General features: G+C 45.2%; 1 long non-coding RNA gene across 1 annotated transcript in view; it reads left to right on the forward strand.

Moving 5' to 3' along the window:
* Positions 1-11,558, forward strand: part of LOC125149228 (uncharacterized) — a 33,250-nt gene extending 21,692 nt beyond the window's left edge. The window contains exons 2-3 of the long non-coding RNA XR_007145859.1: positions 7,762-8,009; positions 11,449-11,558. This is a non-coding gene — a long non-coding RNA (uncharacterized LOC125149228). The remainder of the gene's footprint in view (positions 1-7,761; positions 8,010-11,448) is intronic.
* The last annotated feature ends 2,429 nt before the right edge of the window (positions 11,559-13,987 follow it).

Raw genomic sequence — 13,987 nt, forward strand, 5'->3', positions numbered from 1 at the left:
TGTTTATTTATTTTTGAGAGAGACAGAGAGAGAGAGCGCGCGTGCGCACAAATATGGGGAGGGGCAGAGAGAGAGGGAGACACAGAATCCAGAGCAGGCTCCAGGCTCTGAGCTGTCAGCACAGAACCCAATGTGGCTCACGAAGTGCAAGATCATGACCTGAGCTAAAGTCAGACGCTTAACCGACTGAGCCACCCAGGCGCCCCATCCCCTGTACTTCTTGATAGCCACATACTGGGGTTTCCCTTATCCCCCTCCTTAGGTTTGATCATTTGCTCATAGGAGTCAGGGAAACACTTTGGTTCACCACTTTATGACAAAAAGGTACGATACAGGATGCAGATAAACATCCAGATGGAAGAGGTGCATAGGGCAAGGTCTGGGGGAAGGGCACAGAGCCTCCGTGTCATCTTGTGACACCCTTCCATCACCTCCATGTTCGGCAGCCTGCTCTCCAAGCCTCATACTTGGGGATTTTTATGGAGGCTTCATTAACACAGACACGATGGAGAGTGAACTCAGTCTGCCTCCCTGTCCCCTTCCGGGAGAATGAGGGATGGGGCTGAAAGTTCCAAGCTTCTCATCATAGCTTGGTCTTTCTGGTGACCAGTCCCCATCCCGAAGCGATCCAGGAGCCCGCCAGGCATCACCTCATTAGAACAAAGGACATTCCTCTCACCCAGGAGAGTCCAAGGGATTTAGAAATTCTGTGTCAGGGACTGAGGTCAAAGATCAAATGGTAGAATAGAAGATGCCCCTAGCGCTGTGATCACTTAGGAAATTACCAGGGTTTTAGGAGCTCTGTGCGGGGAACTGGGGGCCAAGACCAACAGGTATATGTTTTTTTTATTATTTCGCGGTCAGCAAACTGTTGCCCAAAGGACAAACCCGGCTCTCCACATGGTTTTGTAAATAAAGTTTTATTGGAACACAGCCACGCTCATTCATTGGCATATGGCTGCTCTCCGGATACAAGGGTGAAGTTAAATACTTGAGACAGAGACCAGATGGCCAGCAAAGCCAAGAATGCTTACTCCGTAGATGTGTACAGAAACAGTTTGCAGACCCTTGTTTTTGTGCTTCTCTGTCTATAGTTCTAGGTACCAGGTTCACGCCTGGAACTTCCTTGTTGTGCTGCCTTAGAGAAGTGTCTTAGTCCATTTGGGCTGCTAAAACAAAAATACCGTAGAGTGGGTGGCTTAAAAAACAGAGATTTATTTCTCAACAGTTCTGGAAATCGAGAGGTCCAAGATCAAGGTGCCAGTAGTTCAGTGTCTGCTGAGAACCCGCTCCCTGGTTCACAGACAGCTGTCTTCTCTCTATGTCCTCACATGACAGAAGAGGGAAGGGAGCTCTCCAGGGTCTCTTTCATGAGGTCACCAATCCTACCCATGACCTCATCACCTCCCACAGGCCCGCCTCGTAATACCCCCATCACACTGGAGATTAGAATTTCAACATAGGAATTTGGGGGGAACTGAAACATTCAGTCCATTGCAAGGAGTGTCCTCCTCCCCAGAGCCTCAGTTTTCCCCCTCTGTGAATGGGGAGACTATTACCCTGAATTGTTGGGATGATCCCATGGGGCAAGGCAGGCAGGAGAGAACTTCACAAAGTGCCACACTCTCGGGACTCACTCTCTCCATTCTACCTGCTGATAGCCTCCACCTTGCTGTGCTGGCAGCATGGAGCCTGGAGCCTGCTTCCCCCTCTCTGACCCTTTCTCTCTCTCTCTCTCTCTCTCTCTCTCTCTCTCTCTCTCTCTCTCTCAAAAATAAACATCAACATTTTTTTAAAAAAAATCAACAGCAAAATATTTACTTACACTATATTAACACATAGTATCCACACTTGTAAAAATTTTGGTAAAATACACAACATAAAATTTTGCCTTCATCATTTTTAAGTTCGGTAGTGCTGAGTAATTCACATTGTTGTGTGGTCAGTCTTTGTCTCCCAAAACTACAGCTCTGTACCCGTTAAGTAATAATTTCCCTTTCTCTCCTCCCCCCAGCCCCTGGCAACCACCATTCTGTTTTCTGTCTCTATGAACTTGCCTCCTCTAGGCACCGTTCATAAGTATTTTGTCTCTTTGTGACTGGCTTATTTCACTTAGCGTGACATGTTCAAGGTTCACGCATGTAGTGGCAGGTGTCAGAATTCCCTTCCTTTTTTTTTTTCTTTTTAAACTTTATGTGTATATTTTGGGGGGGGGGAGGGACAGGCAGAGAGAGAGGGGGAGAGAGAGAGAGAATCCTAAGCAGGCTCCACACCATCAGTGCAGAGCCCGACACAGGGCTCTATCCCACAAACCATGAGACCACGCCCCAAGCCAAGATCCAGGGTCGGACACTCAACCAACTGAGCCACCCAGATGCCCCAGAACTTCCTCCCTTTTAAGGCTGAGTTATATTCCCTTGAATGTGTCTGCTACATTTTGTTTATCCATTTGTCCATCAATGGACACTTGGGTTGTTTCTGCCCTTGGCTGTTGTGGATAGTGCTGCCATGAACACGGGTGTGCAAATCTCTCTTCAGCACTCTGCTTTCAGTCCTTTGGGGTATATACCCAGAAGAGAACTGCTGGATCAGATGCTGATTTGCTGTTTAATTTTTTGAGGACCTGCCATCCTCTTTTCCTTAGGAACCGCACGATTCTACGTGCCCTTCAGCAATGCACGAGAGTTCCGATTTCTCCATATGTGCACTCACACTTGTTATTTTCCGTTTTTCAATAGGAGCCATCCTAATAGGTGTGAGGCGGTCAGTATCTCATCACGGTTTTGATTTGCACTTTCCTGATGATGAATGATGTTGAGCATCTTTGCGTGTGCTTGTTGGCCATGTGTTTTATCTTCTCTGGAGACGTGTCTGTCCAGGTCCTTTGCCCATTTGGGAATCAGGTTGTTTTTTGTTGCTGAGTTGTAGGAATGCATCATACAGTCTAGACATTAGCTCCTTATGAGATACACGATTTGCAGGTATTTTCACCCATTCCATGGGTGTTGCCTTTTCACTCTGTTTATTGTGTCCTTTGATGTACGGAAGTTTGTTTGTTTACTTTGACATGGTCCAGTTTATTTCATGTTACTTTTGCCTGCTCTGCTTTTGGTGTCACAGCCAAGAAATCGTTGCCAAATCATGGCGCTTCTCTGCTATGCTTTCTTTGAGGAGTTCTGTAGTGTTTGCTCTGGTATTTAGGCCTTTGATCCATTTTGAGTTGATTTTTGTGTATGGTACAGGTGAGGGTCTCACTTCATTCTTTTCCATGTGGACATCCAGTTTTCTCAAGAGCATTTGTAGGAGACTGCTCCCCCCCCCAACACTGAATGGTCTTGTCATCTTTGTCAAAATCGTTTGATATGTACTGATAGACGTGAGGGTTTATTTCTGTTCTTCACCACTTGTGTTTATGCTGGTACCTCAAACTATGCTAGTATTTTTATTACCATAGTTTTATAATGAGGTTTGAAGTCAGGAAATGCCAAACTTCTAGCTTTGTTCTTCCTTTTCAAGACTGCTTTACCTATTCATGGGAGTCCTTATGACTTTTAGGATAGAGTTTCCTTTTTCTGCAAAAAAAACCAAAACCAAAAACCAAAACCAAAAACACCACGCCAAAGCAACATCAACAAAATGCCATTGGGATTTTGATGGCGATTACACGTAGATTGCTTTGGGTTTTATTGACAACAATATTAAGTCTTTCAATCTCTGAACACATGGGAAGCCTTTCTGTTTATTTGCATCTTTAAAAAGTTCTCTCGGGGTGCCTGGGTGGCTTAGTCGGTTGTGCATCCAACTTCGGCTCAGGTCGTGATCTCACAGCTTGTGGGTTCGAGCTCTGCATTGGGCTCTGTGCTGACAGTCCAGAGCCTGGAGCCTGCCTCTCTCTCTGTGCCCCTCCCCTGCTCATGCTTTGTCTCTTTCTCCTTCAAAAATGAATAAACATTAAAAATAACAGTAATAATAATAATAATAACAATAGTAATAAAGTTCTCTCAGCAGGTTTACTGTAGCTTTCAATATACAGGCCTTTCACCTCCTTGGCTAAGTTTATCCCTAAGTATTTTATTCTTTTGGATGCTACTTTTTTTTTTTTTTTAGTGTTTCTTTATTTTTGAGAGAGAGAGAGAGAGAGAGCATGAGCAGGGGAGGGGCAGAGAGAGAGGAAGAGAGAGAGAATCCGAAGCAGGCTCTGTACTATCAGCACAGAGCCCGACATGGGGCTCCAACTCAGAAACCACGAGCTCACGACCTCCGCTGAGGTTGGACGCTTAACTGAGCCACCCAGGCACCCCTGGTTTTGATGCTATTGTAAACAGAATATTTAACATTTTGTTTTGGGATTGTTCATCGGTAGTGTTTAGAAATACAGCTAATTTTCACGTATGGGTTTTGTATCCTGCAACATTGCTGAATTTATTGATGGCTGCTAACAGTTTTCTTGTGGAGTTTCTAGGGTTTTCGGGGCATAAGATCACCCGAGATCATTTTACTTCTTTCTTTCCGATTTGCATACCTTTGGTTTCTTTTCCTTGTCCTAATTCATGTGGCTAGAGCTTCCAATGCTACGTGAAGTAAAAGAGGCAAGCAGAGGTGTCTTTGTCTTGCTCTTGACTTTGAAGGAAAAACTTTCAGTCTTCCACCATCGCATGGGATGGTAACTCTGGGTTTTTCATACATGACTTTCATACGTGACCGGTAGTTTCTTCCTGTTCTTAGTTCGGTGAGAGTTTTTATGACGAACGGGTGTTGAATTTTGCCACATTCTTTTTCTGTATCAGCCGCGATGCCCATGTGGTACTTTTCTCTTCGTTATGTTAATGCTGGTGTCTTGCATTGGTCGGTTTTTGTGCCTTGAACCCTCGCTGCATCTTAGCAGTAAATCCTGCTTGGTCATGGCGCTTGTGGAGCTCTCCGGATCCTGCCGAATTCTGTTTGCCAGTGTTTTGTTGAGCCTTCTGATGGAGTCACTCTTTGGAGACATTGGCCTCCAGTGTTTGTGTCATGACTTGCTTGGCTTTGCTTTCCAAGGTAATGTCGGCCTCATGCAACGCAAGAATTCCCTCCTCTTCCATTATTATTATTATTTTAGAAGAATTTGAGGAGGATTGATGTTAATTCTGATTTTTGTCGAGTCTTTCTTTCTCTCTCTCTCTTTTATTTTTTTGCTCTTAGTCAGTCTGGCTTAAAGGTTTGTCAATTCTGCTGATCTTTTGGAAGACTCAACTCTTGGTTTTGTTAAAACCTACCCTTGTATTTCTTCTCTTTCTTTTGTTTATCTCTGCTGTGACATTGCGATGACCTTCCTTCTGCTAGCTTTGGGTTTTGTTTGTTCCTCTGTAGTTCCTCGAGGTGTCAAGTTAGACTGTTGATTGGAGACCTTCCTTGTTGTTTGAACATAAGCACTTCCAGCTGTAAATGCCCCTTGTACCCTGCTTTCTTTACATCCCCAGGATTTTGATACATTGCCTTTTCCTTTCCATTTGTCTCAAGATACTTGCTGATTTCTCTTGTGATTTCTTCTTTGACCCGTTGGTTGTTGGAGGCTGTGTATGGTTTGGGGCACCTGGGTGGCTCAGTCAGTTGAGTGTCTCTCTCTTTTTTTTTAAAATATAATTTATTGCCAAACTGGCTTACATACAATGTATGTACATACAATTACATACAGTGCTCGTCCCAACAAGCGCCCTCCTTAATGCCCATCACCCATTTAGCCCATCCCCCCACCCACCTCCCCTCCAGCAACCTTCAGTTTGTTCTCTGAACATAAGAGTCTCTTATGGGGGCGCCTGGGTGGCTCAGTCTGTCGAGGGACCAACTTTGGCTCAGGTTATGATCTCACGGTTCATGAGTTCGAGCCCCACGTTGGGCTTTGTGCTGACAGCTTGGAGCCTGGAACCTGCTTCGGATTCGGTGCCTCCCTCTCTCCCTGTCCCTCCCCCACTCGTGCTCTGTCTCTCCAAAAATATATAAGCGTTGAAAAAAAAAAAGAGTGTCTTATGGCTCAGGTCATGATCTCACAGTCCTGGGTTCAAGCCCCGCGTCAGGCTCTGTGCTTATCAATCTGATGGGTGTTAGAGAGCAGCCACTGTGGGGACCCTTGAAGCAGGGGAATTTTATTCTCCTGAACAGGTTACTGTTTCAGCCAGAATAGAGAGACCAGGTGAGGTTTTAGGCAAGTAACACTGCAGGCACCCTCTGCAGCAGGCTCTGTGCGCAGCACATGGTGTGCGTTACCTTGTTCAGTCTTCCCGCAGCCCCATGAGGCAGGTGCTGTTCCTCTACGCCCTTTACCCAGCGAGAAAACTAAGGTTCAGAGAGGTGATGTGATTTGACTGGAAACACAATCAGTAGCCACAGTGGCCAGGATATGGCAGCTGGAGCTGAGATGTGGGGAAAAAAAAGTCCTAAGCCAAAAGTCCAGCCATGGCTTCCTAGCTTTGTGGCCTTCAGTAGGCCAGTTTGCCTCCCGACCCTCAAGTTTCCACACCTGTAAACAGGGCCGGTTCCAGGGGTTCGGCTAGGTAGTTTTCAGACTTGGAAATGCTGCTGGTGAAGCCCAGCTTAGAGCCCGCTGAGCTCAGAGGTCAGCGCTGTTCACGGGGTGAGTGCTGACTCGGTTGTGTGGGGCAGACACTGCAGGGCATGGCCAGGGATGCTCTGAGTTCTGTTTTCCCCTCCAGGAGGCAACCGCAAGGAAGGGGAGAGGGGCATGGAGAGCCTGCGATCGCTCTCCGGTGGGTGCACTGCTGAGCTGGCCTGGCTGAGGCCGAGTAGGCCACGGGGCAGCCAGGAAGGGAGCGGCTGCTGATGGAGGGGGTTGGATTCAGAACTGCTCCTGTTACCCCATGTCGCAGCCCTGGCGATGCAGAGCTGGGACCGGCCTTTGAGGTCATCTCTCTTGGCCTCCTCAACCTCAAGGTGGGGAAACTGAGCCTCTAGAGAGGAGAAATGCATGGCTAAAGCCCCATGGTGACGCTGGGCAGACTGGGGGCCAGAATCCAGCAAAGCAGAAGGGTGTTCAGGCCACTGGAGAGTCATCTCTGTGAGCAGAGGCACGGCTGCCCTTTCAGCACTGTGTCCCTCACTCTTGGTGCATCAGGGGCGCTCAAAAAAGATTTGTTGAGTGTGTGAGGATAGTAGGAAAACACACCCCCAGGGAGTCAGACAGCCTGGAATTCGGTGTCTGCTCTGGGCCAGCTTTACTTCTCTGGGCAAGTTTGCTTCACTTTGCTGAGCCTCGGTTTCCCAAATTGAGATCACAGACCCAACTGGTAGGTGCCTGAGCAGGGATTGGAACCCAGAGCTGCTAGATTCCAGGCCTGATTTATCACTATACCTTCCTGATACTTTTATATACTTGTTTCCCTTTCTTTCTTCCTTCCTTCCTTCCTTCCTTCCTTCCTTCTTTCTCTCCTTCTCTCCTTCTCTCCTTCCTCCCAAAAATATTTATTGAGTACCTGCTATGTGCCAGGCACTGTTCTAGTCTCCGTGGATACAGAAGTGAACAAGATAGGTGAGGCCCTGGCCTCAGGGAATTTATATCTTAGAAGAAGGTAATAGTAAGCAAGTAAACAGGACAGGAATAGCATATGTACCCAGAAGGGACTGTAACGGGGTGTGAGTGGTGTCAGGGGAGGGCTGTGTCAGATAAGGGGCTCAAGGAAGATGACATTTCGTGTGACACCTGAGAAGAACCAGCCAGGTAGAGAGCCTGAAGAAATAATTCAGTAAAACATGATGCTCTCCTCACAGGCCACAGGCCTCAGACTTGCAGAAGGCGCCATGAGAAGGGCATGGAAGGAGAGAAGTTATCAAAGCACCCCAGATGGCCTCAGAGGGCCAGGAAGGACGACACGGCCCTTGGGGATGACCACACCCTGGGTCGCATTTGGGTCTCTCCGTCCAACTGCCTCTGCCCTTCCAGGTGAAGCAGATCATGGAGGAGGCAGTCACACGAAAGTTCGTCCACGAGGACAGCAGCCACATCATCTCCTTCTGTGGTGAGTCCATGGACCCTGACCTGGAAAGGGGCTTCTTTCTCTGTGGGCTGCCTTGGGGGAGTGGCGTCTTTGTGCAAGGATTCTCACACCGTGTTTTGACTTTGTGACTCTGAAGTTATTTTTGGATTCCCGGGGGGCTCTGTGAGGGAATTTGGAACCACTGAGAAGTCGAGAGAAGAAAGGAAGAATGGCCTGTGTACCCAGCAAGAGTTAGTCACTGCTGACGCTGGAGGGACTGTCTTCCCCTCGTGTGGGCTCAGTTCACGGCTACCCATCCCCCTAGTGACATTGGTCTCGCATGTGTCGACAGACTCTGCACCCTTTCCTCACCCTGCCTGTGGCTGTTGCCAAATGAAGGGGGAGGATGGATGGGCTTTAAAGACATAGGGAATCGGGAGCCATTGATCCATCCTAAGGGATCATGTCCAGCTGGCTCAGCAGAGGAGGCAGGCCCAGGGCTCGGAGCTTGACTTGTATCCTTGAACCAGCTGTGCTCACAAGATTCCAGAAATAAATAACCGTGCTGCCAGGTTCTTAACTGTCCTTCCACAATGGCTGCAGACACATGTTTTACGTGTCCCCACAGTCAGGGTTCAGCTTCTAATCCATGTGTATGTATAAGCAGGGATGTTTCTTTCTGCCTGAAAACCTTTTCATTCCATGACTGGAGTGTCTCGCAATGGAGGACGTGCTGTATCTCCCCTCTCGCGCTCTTGGCCCCGAGGAGAGGCCAGAGCGAGGAGACCTGGTCGGCCCTCAGCTTCATCCAGATGACTGGAGGCACTACCCATGGGAGCACATGCCGTGACCTGGGAGCCCACTGCTGTCAGTTTAGCCCCTTTGCAGCCAGGCAGACCTGGGTTCAGATCCCTCCTCTGCCATTTGTTTGTTGGCTGACGTTGGCAAAAAAAAAAAAATTAAGTTTATTTGGAGAGAGAATGTGTGGGCAGAGGGAGGGCAGAGAGAGAGGAAGAGAGACAGAGAGAATCTCAAGCAGGCTCTATGCTGTGAGCACAGAGTCTGATGCGGGCCCCGAACCCATGAACCATGAGATCGTGACCTGCGCCGAAGTCGGACGCTTAACCAACTGAGCCATCCAGGTGCCCCCAAGTTTCTTTTTTTTTTTTTCTTAATTTTTTTTTTCAACGTTTATTTATTTTTTTGGGGACAGAGAGAGACAGAGCATGAACGGGGGAGGGGCAGAGAGAGAGGGAGGCACAGAATCGGAAACAAGCTCCAGGCTCTGAGCCATCAGCCAAGAGCCTGACGCGGGGCTTGAACTCACGGACCGCGAGATCGTGACCAGGCTGAAGTCGGATGCTTAACCGACTGCGCCACCCAGCGCCCCCCAAGTTTCTTTTTAAAGTGAGATATATTTGGCCTGCTGGATGAATTCTGTTCTGCATAGGAATTATTGCCCTCACTTAATTTTTGGTGGTGTCTTAAAATTTTATTTCACTAGCAAGTAATATGATGGTTACCATGGTACTGGTTTCAGTTTCATCATCCATATGAAGTAGGTATTTGTACAAAAATTACTAGGACAATAATAGGTCATTATAATCTTTTTCTTATGTGATTAAGCTTTCATTATGATTCTTAGATACGATCAACATAATGATGTTTGATTTAAAATTAGAATAAAATCTCTTAATTATATGGAAAATCCAGGTTTGATTCATAAAGTGCTGAATCCCTGTTTATACTTGTAAGATATTTGATCATATTCATCAATTGTTTTCTTGCGTAAATATACAAATAACTTTTGTATTTTTGTGTTTTGCTTTATGTATTTTCATATATTTCCATGTGGGAGACAGTACCCCTATTGTGTTACTTTGATCTCTATCTCAATTTTCAAGGTGACTGTATCATGTGTTAATATATGGTAAGAGTAGCTTCAATGGATACGGTGTTTTGTTGTTGTTGTTGTTGTTGTTTACATTTAATAAGCCTTACTTTTTACAGCGGTTTTAAGTTCACAGCAAAATATATAGAAAGTACAGAGAGTCTCCATATGCCATACCATGCTCCCATACACGCCTAGACTCCCCTGTTGTCAACATCTTGCACGACCGTGGTCCATTTTTAGTAGCATTTTTTTTCAAATCTTTGTTTCATTTTGAGCAAGAGAGCATGCATGTGTGTGAGCAGCAAAGGGGCAGAGAGAGAGGGGAGAAAGAATCCTGTGCCTTCAGCACAGAGCTCGATGCAGGACTTGATCCCATGAACTGTGAGATCATGACCTGAGCTCAGATCCAGACTTGGACGCTGAACCAACTGAGCCACCCAGGCACCGTGACAATGGTGGAGCATTTTATACAGACACTAACTCATTATTTTCAGGCAAAGTCTCTAATTTGCATTAGTGTTCAGCCTTGGTGTTATGCATTCTATGAGTTTTAACAAATGTGTAATGATGTGAATCCACCTTTGTGGTATCGTGTGAAAGAGTTTCACTGCCTTAAAAGTCCTCTGTGCTGTGCCCCTTTATCCCTACATTCACCCCAACCCTTACCTCCATAGTCTTCCTCTCTCCAGAGTGTCATATAATTAGAATCATACAGTGGATATCTTTGAATGTTTAGAAAATTAAAATTCCCCAGTAATTGAATGTAGGCATTCAAGATATTCCTTGCCCTTTGTTTTGTTTTGTTGCTCAGCAGTAGAGGATCTGATGACCTATGCCTTCCATGAAGAAAGCATAATTTCTCTAGATGTGTGTCACCTAACGGGGACATCATGAACCACTACATAGCACTCACATTGGGATCATTCTGCTCTGTGATATGTGGTGGGTCTAGATAGACTCTCTAGCAATGGAAGGAGACAGTCTCAAGAGGTTAGAACTTTATCAAACTGGAATGCCAAATCCTTCTTCCTTAACTTCCCATTGGAAATAACGCCAGGGAGAGTCTGCTTGCTGTGGTTTGGCCATGCTGCAAAGTACAATAGCTATAGAGCACACTTTGTGAGGGGGTGTTTCGTCCTAAAACTGAACCGTGTCTGCTGAAGAGCTGGGGATGTTCTGCCGTGTTACAAGAAAATAAACACACTCTCTTTTAACTCCTCTAGTAGTGGAAGTCCAGAAAAATCATGCTAGTTTCAGTTTGACATTGTCAGCTTAGGATAAACATTCACCTAACGATACCATTTTCCTCCAGTGTCATAGAGTCGGTCAGTGATGGTCATTGTAAACATCAGTTCACCCGTAGGTGTCAAATTCTGATAAAACCCGTTCTTGCTTTTGGCCAATATAGAGGAGAAGGTAAGATTTCTTAGTGCTTTAAGCCTACCAATGGTATAATTACCATTCAGTGTAGTGTGGTTTCCAGGTGTGGTCCCAAAGGAATACTTTTGAACAAATCGTTAGCCATACACTTGTAATTTCCTATATTTTTGATTGTTGATTTAACATGTATTTTGCTTTCTTCTCTAGGAGCAGATAAGAATGCTGAGGGAGACTCTATAACCAGGTAGGATTTTTATGGATTTGTAAAAATGACATTTGTTGGGGCACCTGGGTGGCTCATTCGGTTAAGGGTGTGACTCTTTTTTTTTTTTTTTTAATTTTTTTTTTCAACGTTTATTTATTTTTGGGACAGAGAGAGACAGAGCATGAACAGGGGAGGGGCAGAGAGAGAGGGAGACACAGAATCGGAAACAGGCTCCAGGCTCTGAGGCATCAGCCCAGAGCCTGACGCGGGGCTCGAACTCACGGACCTTGAGATCGTGACCTGGCTGAAGTCGGACGCTTAACTGACTGCGCCACCCAGGCGCCCCTTTTTTTTAAAAAAAATTTTTTTTTTCAACGTTTATTTATTTTTGGGACAGAGAGAGACAGAGCATGAACAGGGGAGGGGCAGAGAGAGAGGGAGACACAGAATCGGAAACAGGCTCCAGGCTCTGAGCCATCAGCCCAGAGCCTGACGAATACACCATCGTAGCATTTGCCTTGACAGCATTTGTGAATTCTCATTATGCACACACTTAAGTGGATCACAGCATTTGTATACTAAGGAAAATATGATTTAAAAATGACATGGCCCTTGTATATATTTGGGCAACATTATCTCCTCTCTAAACCTTTTGAGTAAATTATAGACCATATCTGATACCATTTATTATTCTCAATTAGATACATTCGGACACTTTCTCACTAATCTAACCTTAAATGGAACCAACCACACTTCACTCCCTCTCCTCTCTTTACCAGGACTGGACCATTCAATACCCACAATTGACAGTAATCGCACGTAATCACATTTCACCTATGCAGCCCTTTCTCTTTCTCTGGCAAAGCTATTAGTTCATCCTCTGATTCAGAAAAAAAAAAAAAAAAACTTAGAGAACACATACTGTTCTGCCCCAAATTATTTTGAGAGTGTAGTAAGTAGCTAATGTTGTCCTCAACTACCTCTAAAGAATGAACGAAATAACTAAGAAGGATTAACATGGCCCAGATAAGCAAATACAATTTGACAAGCACCAAAACAATACTTCAGTAGTGACTTTTACATATGGGCTGCAGTATTGGCCTTAACCACCACATGCTATAATATTTGAAGATCTATAATTAGGCGGGAAGATTAGGGATTCTTTGTCAGAAGAGGCAGATGTTTCCAAGCTCTGAAAAGCACAAATTGCTGGTCCCATCTCCCTTAAGTTTTAAATCTTTATTATTCCTTCATTCATTTTACTGACATGTATTGAGAGCTAACATCAGTCACAGAGATGGATAAAACACATTCCACATAATAAGTTTACAACATAATAAGTCATACAGGCATGCACAGAAGTACTCAATATTATTGGTCATTTTTTGAATTAAAGCATTAAAAGTCCAGGAGGTAATATCTAGCACTTAAATTATACCAAACACAGAATGGTATTCTGGAAAGGTGAGGGTTTTTTTGGCAGGAAGTAAGCAAGTTTGGGGACACACAGGTATGCAGAAGTCTAGGTAACTGATACCTCCACAAAATATATTCAGAAGCATAGAGATCTCCTCTGCATCCAGTACTGCTTTACCTTAGGCTCAGGGCCATGTAAGACGGTTCAAGAGTAAGATCCTGTCACCGCACCCATTCTCATAACAGTCCCCTATTTCAGTCTGGAGATTACTCCTCTCTCAATCTAGTCCACATACTCTGAGTGGGTTCTACCACTGCTCCACTGGTGGACCATATGTCTCAGATCCACATTCCCCTACCCATGGAGCTTGGCTCTTGGGTGGGCATATGTGTGATTCCCAGATCTCTCAGTAAAGGGTCTTGTGTTCCCGCTAGGCTTAAATCTTGAACTCATCTGAGTCTAGAACTGATGTAGTCATTTTGCCACGAAGAGGGAGACTCTAAGTCCCAGTGGCCATGACGGGGAAGCTTGAATATAAAGCCAGCCCAGTGCAAGGCAGAGAAGAGGCATGGAGGGGCTGGATGTCAAGCCTTAATGATATTGAGCCCAGAATCCAACCTTCCTGGAAGCCAGGTTATCTGTGGATTTTTCAGTTGAATGAAAAAATTTCATTTCTGCTTTATGTCCTTTGGAACAGTTGTAACACTTGTAAACTAATGTGGAAGACAATTCTAACAGACCTGCTTTGTCAATGCCTTCTCACCATCTTCTGGGCCCTATCCAAGGTCGCCAGGGCTTAGAGTCTAACAAGGATGTCACAACTTCAAGTTTCTTTAAAAGCAACCTCATAGAAAATGTGATTGTGGAATGTTTAGCCCAAATCTATTTTGTAGGCATTTTGAGAAATCCCAATTTTATTTATTGGATAATCTACAAAAGCTAGCAGGAAGCAATTAGATACAATATACTTTGATTATTGGTCTTGGCCATCCAAACTCTTAAATGCATTAGAATTATGGTAACACAGACAAGACATATAGCCAGATCCTGAAGCATGTAAATAGGTTTCTAGTATTTATTGCTTTTTAGTAGCTGGTTTGTAGTCATAGATACGACTTTGTATG

Source organism: Prionailurus viverrinus, chromosome D3, assembly GCF_022837055.1.
Source record: "Prionailurus viverrinus isolate Anna chromosome D3, UM_Priviv_1.0, whole genome shotgun sequence".
Taxonomy (NCBI): domain Eukaryota; kingdom Metazoa; phylum Chordata; class Mammalia; order Carnivora; family Felidae; genus Prionailurus; species Prionailurus viverrinus.